Genomic DNA, 13,787 nt, shown 5'->3' with positions numbered 1-13,787 from the left:
TTCTCTTTCCTCATCCAGACTCTCCCTTCCTGAGCTTATCAACTCTCCTCTTCTGTCCTGTCTGCAGTTCTTTGGCTTTTTCCTCCTGCTTTTTCAGTTCATTCCTTCGTATCTATCCATCCTCTCTTTCTTCTCTACTCCAGTTTTCACTGGGAAGGTTTCAGCTGTCCAGTCTAACAGAAATACTGCTGCTGAAAGTCGTATTCCTTCAGCCACACTGTTCCACCCTTTAAATCCTTGTGTGTTTTCTCTTACCCTCAGAGTCAAGTTTCTTCTCTTTCCCTACCAAACCATGATCTGCTTTCTGATCTACTGACCTCAGCGTCACACTCCAAATATCTCCTGATTGTGTGGTGCTTCTCTCTTGTTTTAGCTCCATATTGTAGTCTAAGGCTTTATCTCCATCAGTTTTGTCTTTCATAAGTGTCGCATTACCTCTCAGCTAAAGGCTTTCCTGTTTCCTGAATAGCTGTTTTCAACCTTAGAAAACATCTTTCCTTAAATCCTGCTGCATCGTGTAATACTTTCTACTTGTTTGCCTCACCAGTGATATCTGTGTGCCTCCCCCACTGAAACTTTGTGCCATATCTTATCTTGTGGAAGATGCTCTGAAGAGCTGATTGTAAAGTGCAATGTTATAGAAAGGGTGATTGTTATTATTATGAATTAATATTATTTCAGACAAATTTAGAAATGCTTCTAAGACACTTATGCTTTGTGCTTTCCATCTCGTCATTTTTGGCTCTCACCTTGTAATGTACTTTCCGCTTCACTAAAAATATGATAATGAGGCATGCATAATTGAAAAGAAAATCTCCTCAGAACCCCTTCTGATTGAATATGTTGAGAAGCATAATCAAGCAGTCCTGAAGTTAAAGAAAACTATGCATATTGATGCAGAGCAAAAGTCTGGGCTCTGCATGAGTCACTTAGTTGGCTGGCATACTGTCCTTTGAATTATTTTAATTACAAAAAAGTATCAGGGATACACTAATGGGCAGTAAAACAAATCAGTAATCTTGCATATGCACAACAAAAGAGCTCTATGAATGAAGTAATTAAATGACAGTGGTAGTTAGTGGATACATTTTGTGTATAGTAATAGTCTCCAAAGGAGCAGAAAATCCACAAGAACAAGATATTCTTATGTCTCTGATACACCCACAACTTTCTCCAAATTGCAGAACTACAGATGCATTTTTTCTGTTGATGTAAATATTTATGCACTTAGCTTGCATATTGAAGCTATTATTTCCTAACTTTTGGTATAGCGATATATAACCCCAAACAATTCAGTTTTGACTACAGGCATCATTCTCTAATCCTATAGAAGGCCCTTCCTTCTGACAAGCTTTTTTTTTAGTTGAATTCTTTTGTTTAGTTGAATTCTTTTCTTCTCTTGCACAATTACGTATATTGATATATTCTATAATGTACACCATACCACTAATGAATAAGTACAAATGTAAATAGATGTGACATAGAAGTGTCTGAGATAATAAACTAAGAAAATCAGAGTCCGAAAAGTTAAGAAATGCCAGCACTAAGATTCTCTGTGCCACCTTAATGCAATTTCTAATCCGTATTTGGTAGGATAAAATCTTTAATTGCATAGTGATTTATTAAACAACTCAAACACTGCCTTATTGAATGCATACAGTGGACACTACTGGCAAAAAGTACAATTAAACATTTCCTTTTTTCATGTAGTGTCACTGTACCATATTTATTTCCAACTAGTAGGATTCCTTGTCATATAATACTGTCATTGGCTGTTTTCTTGCACTCCTGTGATAGTTTCAGAATGCTTTATAATAATAACAGATTTATTTTTATAACATACCTGTTATGTATTTCCCTCATTTCATACATGTAAAAGTGACATATAGAAAGTTTAAAGCCAAAATTATCAAAGTTGTGACTTACTATTTTAGACTATTTTGTATGATGTAACACATCATTTGTTTGAACCAGATTTAAAGTATTACTGAAGTAAACAATGCATTTATCAGATCCCAGGGGTAGAACTGTATTATAAGAAATATTATAAAGCACTAGGAACATATCAAATCTGAGATGATTTACGTTTCTTGTCCAGTACCATACAGGAATTGTGTGGCTGTGTTGAAAAAACATCCGGTATTTCAGACTAGCCTATAACTGACTTAACTGCAACATTATCCATTATGAGCTTGTGATTCTTAGCTGTGACTGAGAAATTCATCCCCGGCACACAATCTGTCTTGTGCAATGAGTGAAACAGAAGTTCTGTGGGGAGAAAAATGTTACATGAAAACATGTAATTAAAAATATGTTAATACATGTATACCAAAAACTTGAAGCAATGTGCCATGGGTGACTCAATGTTATTTTTTACTGACTCTGGAGTACTTGACTGAAATTATAACATTCTTCTAATGTGCTTTCTTAAAGTGTTGTTTCTCTCTCTCTCAATAAGCTGAAAAATTAGAAATTGAATTGTGCATTCCTATTCCCAGTTTGTTTTAAATATTTTTGTTTAGACACTTCAAGTATTTCACAGCACAACCCTTAGTAACTGGAGGTAACAGTGTGAGTGAAACAACTGGAAGCGTTTTTTCTCTATAGAGACTTGCTACTAGTCAGACAAAGAGGCATACTTTTCCAATGGGTTTTACAGGTCTTTGCTAGATAGCGTAGGACCATAAAGACTCAGGAAACACTAACTGATTTTAAGACTGTTGAGGCATATCCTCAGTCAGTTATGCAGGTTTTTTGTCTGTTCTCCACTGTTACTTTGTTCCATCTTTTTCTGTCACCACCTGCCCAGATCACATTGTCTTTTTCTTCCAACCTGTTTGTGCAGCAGAGGAATGGATATAAGAAGGAAGAGCCTTTTAAAAATATATATAGCACTGCAATGGATCAAGAAGCCTGAAGAAAAAAATACCAGAGACAAATCTACCAACTCCTGTCAGATGCAGTTGCCTGGTGATAGTACATAAAAAGTCTAGAAACATGAAAAAGCTGTAATGAATTGACCATGCACCATAAAGTTGAAACCTTCAGAGATTTTAAAAGTCAAAGTCTTACAAGTGCGTATTGAACATATGTCTGCTAAAATAAGTTGAAGGCCTATACCCTGCCTATTTAGGTCAGCTTTCTATGGGAATGTCTGAAGAAGTATTTCTGACACAAGGGCCATAGTCCTGCTTAATTCCATGTATTCCAGAGTGTTACGGTGCAGGGTCACGATTTATAAGAAATTATTTTTAACTTGGAGGAAATCATTTTTTTCCTTAGCTTCATTCTCAGAAAGAATGAAATTGTTTATAGCTGAAACTTTCCAATAGAGAAAAAGAAAAAAAGATGAAGACATCTGGTACAGTAAATGCTATCAGGAAAGCATTAGCAGGAAAAGAAGCATGTGAAAACAGTGTCTTTTGTTGGGAAATCTAACTTGGTATGTGCTGTCTGCAGTACTTTGTGTCTTAAAGGAAGTGCCTAAAACCATGCATGAAAATGGTATTCAGGTCTAACTTGGATTTAACATAGATCCTTCTGTTACTGGCAGGCTTTTAAGCTAAGGACTGCAACTCTGAGCATCATCTGACTTTTCTGGTTAATTACGGCTGTAGACAGGGTTCTAAATTTTGAATCTCATTCATATCTGTGGTTCTGCTTCCTCAATGTCTGAAGGAGGTTTGGCTAGTAGTGGAAGCCTGTTGGCTGAGATATCATGCAGAAAGACTGAAATTATTTCAGTGAGCTGGAGGATTAATTTAAAGAAATGAAGGACTGTTGGGTCTGTTTCTCCCATACAGCGTTGTAGTGTCTTTTTTCCAGGAAAGGACTTTTCTTGTATTTCTCCACATTACAGAATGCAGGAGTGGCCTCTTTCTACCTTGTCCATTTAAGGCCAACACTGAGACTGTGAACTTTCCCTAAGGTGAGGTTTTTGTATTTCTTATTTATACTTTTGTTGTGTCTATTAAAGGGTTTTCTGGAAATGTTAACTGGTGAAGAGTATATTGATTATGTCTTGAGGTAGACATAAAGGTGAATGTGAGCAGACATAAAAGTGCCATATATCTTTTGGTGTCTTTTTCCATTCTGTTACCAGTTGTTAAGGATAATTCTTAATGCATCATGTATTCTAGGAACTATCTTCCAGTTCTGACCTTCTCACGTTTAGCTACACCATACTGTTTTCTGCATCAGAGCATGGAGCATTCTCAGTTTTCTCTCCCAGTCTTTTAACTTCTTTCAGTCTTCGTGAAAACCCTACTTTGATAAGCAATGAGGCAAGCGTTTCGCATTCACATATGCTTTTAAATTAACATTCATCTGAATTTTTTTGTCCAAGATTTTTTATAAAGCTGGCATGACACTGCATTATTTAGTTGCCTATTAAGGCATCTGCTAACTTCAGAGTGAAGTGCTATATAAAATAATACTCATTTTGAAGAAATAATTAGCCATCATAAAATCAGATATGGAAAAAATCATAAAAGGAGTACTATAAAAGTCATATGAGGAAACATGCAATATCTTCAGTGTGCCTTTTTTTAGGTGCATCTGGTACAGAAAATGGAGAGTATAAACAGAAAAGCATGTGTCTTTTTAAATAACTGCTAGAAACTTTTAACTTCTAAAACATAAGATATTTGACTATTACTACTTATTAAATACTAAAACATGCTAGAGTTTTGCTATACTCAGTATTTGTTACTAATGCACAATTGCTATGCAATTCATTTCTACCAACAACTTACTGTTTCCAGCTGAGGCAAAAGATCTTGCCTTTTAGTTTCTGTCAAACGTAGGAATTTTTACCTACAGGGTCTGCAAGACTGGGCTTCTAGTTTCTGTTGATCTTTTTGGAGTATTTAGTAATAGTGTTGTTTTACTTACAATGGTGTAAGTTAATGAGAGAGACACGTTTGTAAGGAGAGATACTATAACCTGTATTTTTATTTCAAAAAGTAGTTAATAGGTCAGCAGATGACTGCTGAGCAAATCCAGAATTTCCTGTTACCTCTCAAATATCATTGAACATTAAAACTACTGTAGTTTTCAGGTCCAGGTTCTGATTAATGGAATTATAATTAATTCTTAGGAAGTAGAAGGAGAATTGGGGCTGATAGGACAGCAGAGAAGCAAGAATCAGAAAGCTGATCAGGGTCAAATTGAAGAACAAAATTAAATTTTGCATGAAAGAAGATGTTGGAAGTGATTAGGCGTACCTGAAAGAGTTTGAAGACCAGAAGTTCTTGGCATGGAATACTGTTAAAGCAGAAAGCAGAAGGCTACAATGTGAGCATTCAGTTAATGAAGGATATTGTTAAGGATAAGGATAAAGGATAAAATAAGGTTAATATTGTTAATGAGGAATAAGGATAAAATATATTTTATTCCTAGATCTCAGTGTCTCACTTCGGGAAGCCTTTTACTAGTAAACTACATAAGGAGGGTAAATGTAGTTGGTAATCGTTATCTTGCAAAAAAAAAAAAAAAAAATCGCTTTGGGGAAAGTGAAAACACAAAGCCTTCTGTGTCCCTTGTGTTTTGGCCCTGCTGTAATGTTTTTCCTGGAACGGAAGGTTTCCAATCTGTGTCTGTCACCTTAATAAGGCAGGAAAAATGCATAAGAAATGATTATATATAATAAAATTCTTCAGACACAGTAGCAAAGACAGAGGAATAAGTGCCTGTAAATAGGATTACACAAATCTTTTAGGGATTTGTCTTTATTAGGAAAATTAGAGCTATAAATTTTATGACGAATTCCTGAGCTTTGTTACAAGTTTAGGCATAATGGTTATCTCAACATTTAATTGAACTGTTGTGTCTCAAGAGTGGATCATAAAAAACTTCAATCCTCAGTGCTGTTGGAACTTGTCTTTGCCAGCACCAACCTTCACCAGGTTGGTCTGGAAGATGGGCTATGTATGTGATCAGCCAAAAAACTATCCTTGAGGCCATTCCTGCGCTTTAGGATGCCATGTGGAAGAACTCTGACTCCTATTTCCATGACATCCATCTCTAGTCTTAGGGAAGACTCAGAAAATAAGTCAAAACAATGCACTGGAAACCTGTGTATGTGGTCTTCACCTTTGCTGCCTTCAAAGAGCTTAGATGGAAAAAATGGCTAATCTACTCCCAGTGGAGTTTCTGTATCCTTATTTTTCTCCTGGGAAGAAAGTGTGCTTTTGGTCTTGACAAGCAGCCCTAAAAGAAAAAGTGTGTTTTGCATTTACTTAGTTCCCAGTGTTGTGCATATGTAGTGATTTTTTTTTTTCACTAAGATTAGAAGGAGTTTAGTGGCTGAGTGGACTTTGCATTTCTTTTAAGTTAATTCAATAATTGTATATATCGAAGTAGCTGATGCTTCACTGTTCTGTAGGTCTGTGGGATGAAGAGAAGAAGTAAAATGAAAGGGGAAACCTTTTGGGGGGATAGGAGGATAAGAAATTTTTTTAATCAGTTTATGATGCTATGCCAAGCAAATGTCGGCTATGATGAGGTAAACATTCTTTTTTTGCTGTTAGAAAAGACTACTACCTTTAGCTAGTAATTGCTCCTTTCTAAGTACTTAGTAGCAGGTAGTGTTAGAGAGTGCTGCAAACTAACCATCATTTTACAAGGTGTAATATAATTTCTTTTGAATCAATACAATAATTGAAACTAAGGCTTGGACAATGTTCCAGCATCAGGGTTAATGTTTTATGAATCAAAGTTCACAGAGTCCTTTCTGAACTATTTAAGCAGAAAATCATTCTACTGACAACTTGGTCCTTCCCTGTTCCTCTGGGGTCCTGTGCTTTGTTCCACTTTATCTCCTTAATGCTGCCCCCTTTGTCTGCATTCCCACTTCGTTCATTCCTTTCCATCTGCCCCTTATGTCTTTAGCAGAACCCTTGTCTTTTCTACTAAGCTTTCACCTAAAATCTCCTTCAAAACTCACAGCTTTGGAGCTTATGCTAAGCTCCTGAGTTGACTGGACTGAGCAAAAGAACCTCTAGTGCATAAATTTGATATTGCTTTGAGGACAGTGGCTGCATGCACCAAATCTGTAAGGAATAACTGCCCAAATGAACAGATTAAACAAAACTAAAAATTTTCATAAAGTAGCAGTCTTGGAAGTAATTCAGGTTGCATGACAGGAGCCAAGCAAAGAGACAGCACTGTAAAAAGACAGTAACTTGGAGGAAAATGATTCCCAGGATGAACAAGCTGCAGAACTTATGCCTACTGAACTGTTAAAAACCAGTGAAGGGGGAAAATAAGAATTATCAACAAGTACAGAACATGAGCAGCGTGGGAAAATGAGAGGTGCAGGCAAAAAAGAAGGATAAAATAATCAAATTTTGGAGAGAAAAAGCCTGAAAAGATTCTTTTTCAGTTTTAAATTGGATAAACTCTGATTGGAAAATTGAAATAAAGCAAACAAGAAAAACCATGAGAGTCTGGCTATAAGAATGCATCTTTAATTTACTTTTCAGAAGACATGAGTGTGCCAAATTTCATGTATTCCTTTCTAAAATGGTAGGAGAAAAGTAAAATACTTATCTAGATGGCTAGCTTTACCATGGTCCAACTGTCTAGACCAGGACTACAAGTTTGACAAGGGGTAAAAAGGATAGGTGTGAAACTGGGCAGATACATTATAATCCATCCAAAATTAATTTGAAATTTAAAAATGGAATCCTATTTAAAGAGTGAAATGAAGCTGAGCTACATGAGCAAGTGGTGACCTATGCTGTACTTTAGTGGGCTTCACAAATCAAGGAGTGCTTGTGAGAACTCTTACAAACGAAAAGCAACCAACCAATTATAAATGTGCAATCTGCAATACTTTCTGATCACATATTAATAACATTAATAACTGGAGCAAGGGTTTCTGGATGTACTGGTGAACACTTTTTATTTTGGTTCTATTTCTTGTATTCAAGTAGTTTAGTTAGCAAAAGAAGGTATTTATTTTGAAAAATGTTTCTTGCAATATTGATGAAAGCATTCTAAATTCATTAAATCTTTTAAGTATCTTGATTCCTATTTCTTTTCCTGGCATACTGTCTTTAAGAAATTGAACATTATTACAAAAGTACAGTACTCAAGACTTTCTACATAAGTTAATTTTGATACTAAAAGAGCAATGAAAATTTGGAAGTGATACTGAAAATATTTAACTTGTTTTTCCCAGTATGGGTTTACCACATTACTAACCCAGTTTTCTTGAGAGAAATATGTCCATAAGTACTGGACAGTGAATGTTTTATACATTTGATTTATTGTGAGCATTTTGTTCTCACTACACATGTACTATATAAAAAAACCTTGAGACTCTGGATTTACTGAAATAAACTATGCAGTTGCCAGGACCATGCATGCTAGGTTTTGAGACTCAGCAACTGGTGTTGCTGTTTGAACTAGCTGTCCACAAACCCCAGAAAAATGGCCCAAATTTTCTGCTTTCCCAGAGAAAAAAAGATCTGAAACAATTTTAACGGCTTACTGGAAACAGAAACTTCTGCAGAAAATTAGTGAATCCAAGAGAAAAAGCAATAAAATGGCCTCTCAAAAGCTAACTAAACTTTCATAAGTGGAAAATGATAGAGAAAAGATAGAACTTAAGATAGAAGAATGGTTGAATGAGTATCATTGGTGAGTTAGTGCAAAATAAATCCCTATGGAGTATATATTGTTAGGACAACCATTTCGAAGTGGATTCAGATATTGAAGCGTTGTTGCTAATGTGATGTGCGTGTTCCTCAGCCAGCCATGATCAAAACATTGAGGGCAATCTGTAAAAAGACTTGCTATAAAAATGATGGTTTCAGATCTATAAAACGAGTATGAAGGGAATTTTTTATTGCAAATATTTTCATTATCTGTTACTATTTGGTAAGATATTCAAATTGTGTTAGATAGCAGTCAGCTATATTGTTATTGATATAATTTGTAAAATAGTCCATCTAAATCTTTTATAAGGCAGAAAAGTTGAGACTGTGTCTGAGACCCAGTTTCACATGCAATATCTTTTTCTAGCCTCAGATTCCTAAGATCTGCCAGATTAAACAGTCAGGAGTACCATAACAAAGCAAATTGCAAGAATAAAGGCAAAAAATAATTTGAAGCATGAGTAAAAATTCAGACATAGGAGAGATGAAAACAAACTCTGACTGCACTTAAATATTAATCAGAGTTGGATAAAGGAGGAGTAAGAAGGGAATAAATCCAAGTCTGATTTAGGAGAGTGGTTGCAGTTCAGGCATTTACACTGAAAACACCTGGTGGGACTTGTTCTGGTTGCTAAAGTCTTTGCAAAGAAAATAATCATAGTGTCTAAATTAAAGTCATTAATCAAGTATTAATTATGTGTCATCAGATACATATCATAGTCTGCCACTAGAATTGTATGAATTTATTGTTCAGCATGCGTTCTTGCCAAAACATCTTTCTCTGTCTTGTATGGTAACATAGCTGAAAAGTTGTAGTTTACTTATGAATTCCTGCAATTTAAATGTTTTCTTTATCTCCTATACAAGCATTACCTTTTTACTTATATTTTTATTTTTTAACCATATAACATGCATGTAAATTTGAGAATTAGTGTATATTCTAGAAATCTTTTTAACAACACTTAGAATCTTTTTTGGTTTTGATTTTTTGGGGTGGTAAGGAAGTTGTTTTAAAAAAAGTGCAAAATCCATGTTTTGGGTTTTGGATATTATTTTTGGTATGTAGTTTGTTCAGTATAATTTGAAGTTTCTTTCTATTTTTCCTCTCAGCATTTTTGAGTCTTTGCGGTTGAGTGGAAAGAAAGCATATATTAAATATCACCGATAGGTTACTAGTTGCTTTAGTATGTGTTCTGCTGAATTTTAATCTTCTTCTGTTTATAGGCAAGGCTAGCAACATTACTAGTGCTAAGGAAAACTACCATTTTCCATGTTAAGACTTTGTTGTCCATTACTGAAAAATGAATTTTGCAAAAGTATGTAACCATGAAATGTAAAACTATATCACAAAGCATTTGCAAAAGACTGCATTGTGATTACACAAGCAGTCTCAGCTCTGGCACTTCTGGGTTTTTGAGGAACAATTCTGAAGCCTCAATAACATTCCTCTTCTTTAGTTTGGTTAAGCTGTCTAACTACAGAACTTACATTGGCCATCAGACTTAACCTAACATAAATGCTCCAAGTTGGCATCCTGTCCTTCATTTAAAAACAGAAAAAATGGGTTCTCTCCCAGGGGATGACTGACTGTCCATTCCCGCACATACATTTGAGCACACACATATGCATAAAAAATAATTATGTATAGATGCATGTGTGTATGCATTCACCTTTTTTATCTTAAAAAATAAAAATAAATTTGTTTCCTTATCTCTTTTTCATTATTTTTATTGAAGTGCAACTGGGCCGCTTATGCCACAAGCACTTTTATGTAACATAGAAAATTTTAATGATCAATATCTATGTAAATGTGTGAGTTGAGTGTGAAGCCTCAGCTGGACGTGACTGACTGGACACGGTCTTGGGAAACTTGTTCAAGGTCTGTCTTGACCCTGCTTGAGCAGGAGTGTTGGACCAGATGGTCTCCAAAGGTGCCTTCTAACCCCAACTATTCTGTGATTCTGTGAAAACTATTTTTCATATTCTTCATATTGTCTCCCATCAGCATACTCTAAGCATTTGAATTGGTCTGGCAGACAGGGTGAAGATTTTATGCATCTTTGAGTGCATTATGACCTTGTAATATTTAATATCATTCCAGTTTTGTTTTTTCAGTTGACTAGTAAATGCTTCTTTTTGGAGTAGTATCAACACTATTAATGTGCTGCTATTGAATGCCCCTTAAAATGCATTATTGTACCTATTAGCATTTTAATCTTCATTTACAGTCTCAGTCATGTACTGTAGCATAATTTGCATTAAATTTCCTCACATTTAACTCTATTGTAGGAGGAATTTCCTATCTCTATTTAAGATACATTGATCATTGGGAATTATGTTACTAGCACTTTCAAATTACTTACAAGAAATAGAGAGGATAAAGTATTATACAAGATTATCTCACAGTCAATCTTAAAAAAGACCAATATGATTTCTGTTCAAAGGCCTCTTCCAAAACCTTTTTATAGTCTATGGGAATATATCCAGTGACATATTATGCTTTGGGTGAGGGTCAATGCATTCTTCCTTCGAAGGATGCAGGACTGGAGTAAAACGCATGCTACTTCCAAAAGGAGAACAGCATATCCCTTCTTGAGAGCACTGCAGGCAGAAAAAAAGAAAAAAGCATTCCTGTGTCCCCCCAAATCATTCAGAACCCAAGGAACTGGCAAAGGCCAACTCATTTAGGGCTTGAAATATAGTAGCTCAGCTGTGCATAAACAACCTACATTAGCCTTCAAGAATAATACAGGGATTTCCATACTGATAGCCATTCTATCAGCAATGTCAGATAAGTTCAGTGAATGTGTGAAAGGCCTGAAGTTTTCCCTGCGGTGTGGGCACTGCTGCTGGCACATGGTTGCGGCATTCGCTCCGACTGGGATCGATTGCCCTGGGCTGTGGCCAGCACAAGCTTCCAAGCTGGTGCTTATTTGAGGATTTCTCAAATGAAATGGCTGCTCAGGATTTGGCAAAACTTTTGTAGGATTTGGCAAAACTGTTGACAGTCCCTTTGCATTATGGAATTTTGTCCTTTGCAGAGGCCAGAAGCCTAGCAACACAGATTCATTTTGGTAATATAATGCTAGCAACGTAAAAAAGGAGGGGAGAGGAGGGCGAGACAGGAGACTGAAGTGTTTCAAGGCTTCATATTTGAGGGTTAAGTAGGCCCAGTGGTTAGGATCTGAATTTGGCATTTGTTCTTCTACAGGTTTCCTGTATGACAAAAGAGAAGTTGCAACGTCTGTCTCATTATATTTTTTATACTTGTATTTTTATATTTTATAATGTACTTTTATTTTGTATTTTAAATTCAAGCAGTAGTCCATGCTGCATCTCAAACTACATTCAGTCATTCAGTATAGGTGGTGGAAAAACGCTCAGGTTTAAAGCTGGAGCCCACATGATTGCTCAGTGCAGGCTGGAGCACAGTACTTGCTGAACTGTAAAGAACTAAGTCTAAGACCATCTGTCGCATCATATCCCAGATATGGTTGACAAAGGGCAAACAATTTATTGGGCTTCTCTCAGAGGAACCCAACACCAGGTGCCTGATGCACCATAGAAGATGAAGTGTGGAGAGGCTTCAGGCATCCTGCAGGGTATCCAGGCCTCCTCGGATTCACAGGTTAGCTTTTAACCAGGTGCAAAGCTTAGGCTTCACTAAGCAGCAGCAGAGAAACTGCTGCGTGTTCATTCTTCAGTATTACTTTTCAACACAGCCTTAGTTTGACAATGTAGTAGAAACTGCAAAACACTTCAGTTTGGTAGGTTGCATATTTGTTCTGTTTCCAGTTATTCTGAAATGTCTTCATAGTCACTGCTGGGCACAGTGGGCACAGATCTAATGTAGCAATTTCTATTTCTAGTTTCCTAAAGGTTCCCTATTTATCCAAGCACAAAGTGCTGTGGAAGGTAAGACTCCTTTGAAAGAAAGAAGCTCAGAAAAGACCCTTGAAGCCTTTGGTGTGGTCTTCATGCATCCTGAATAGCTGATTTCTTGAGTCATTTCACAATGTCTGTGAATTCTTCTGGCAGGGCTGTTGAGTCAAGGGGATGCATCAGACAGCTTTCTGTTGCAATATATAAAAAGCTAACATCCAAACAAAAATTCTTTCTGACAAAAACTGTGGCTTGTGTCAGAAGTGGAAATTAAATACAAGATGGATGACTCAATCCAAAATGGCATTTTAGCCTTGAGGACACACTACAATTGTTTATTGTGTAATATGTAATTAAAAGCCAGACAATATCTTGATGCCCCAAAGAAAAACAAAAATACAGAACATGTGTGTTTTACAAGACAGTGGAAATTCATTTGCTGATCACAAATCTTTGGAAAGGTCAGGAAAAGAGAGAGATGACAATCACAAGCCCCAATTATCAGAATTATGACTGGGCATAATCTTTCATTCTTGAATTAACTTAATAAGTGAATTAACTTAATGAATGAAGACCGTAGGACAGTAGAGAAACTAGATATGTACTATAGGTGGAATGAAATAGTAAAAAATAGTTAACTGATGAGTTCAAAAGTTTCTTTAATTTTGAGACATTGCTGTAGTGAAATTCACTGCAGTTGTGGTGAAGTTAAGAGCAAAAGAAAACTGTTGCATGGGGTAAAATTCTAAATGAACATTTCTTTTCAAATATATGATAATTCACATATATATTATATATATATTTGAAAAAATATTAATTCATTTATTGTTACATTTAAATATTTTATATGTTTTATGAATATATAATAAGCAAAATAAATAAATGGAAGATGTATTTCCTACTTACTTTTGTTGCTCACTTTTCTTACTTTTGTAAAGTAAGAATGATTTATTTGCTTGTTCCAAATTAACTGAATGCAATTAAAAATGTCAAACAGAAGGTATTCTCAGATATTTCCAACTCACTGTTGTTAAATGTAGGGTTGAACCGAAGTCTTAAAAATTCTTTATGCCTAGAGTCATCTTAACACAAATAAATATTCTACTTCATCTGGAAAAAAAAAGTTTTAAAAGTTCTTTTAGAATTAAATAGTACTGTACAATAGTATTATACTGTTCTTTAGAGAGGGGTTAGCAAAAGAAGAGGAGAGGGGAATGATGAGAAAAAAATGTCCCATTTGGA

General features: G+C 35.6%; 1 protein-coding gene across 3 annotated transcripts in view; it reads left to right on the top strand.

The window, feature by feature from the left end:
• The window catches only part of SNTG1 (syntrophin gamma 1), a 341,044-nt gene that overhangs the window by 109,607 nt on the left and 217,650 nt on the right, over positions 1-13,787 (top strand). Inside the window, exon 1 of one of the 3 annotated variants that reach the window (XM_064507560.1) lies at positions 3,833-3,928. The exons of the other annotated variants lie outside the window; for them this stretch is intronic. The gene's annotated coding sequence lies outside the window, so the exon portion shown is untranslated. Of the gene's footprint in view, positions 1-3,832; positions 3,929-13,787 lie in introns of those variants that run through there. 3 annotated transcript variants of the gene reach the window in all.

The sequence above is a fragment of the Dromaius novaehollandiae genome, chromosome 2 (assembly GCF_036370855.1).
Source record: "Dromaius novaehollandiae isolate bDroNov1 chromosome 2, bDroNov1.hap1, whole genome shotgun sequence".
Taxonomy (NCBI): Eukaryota; Metazoa; Chordata; class Aves; order Casuariiformes; family Dromaiidae; genus Dromaius; species Dromaius novaehollandiae.
The sequence above is the reverse complement of the archived record's forward strand: the minus strand, read 5'-3'. Positions and strand labels throughout refer to the sequence as shown.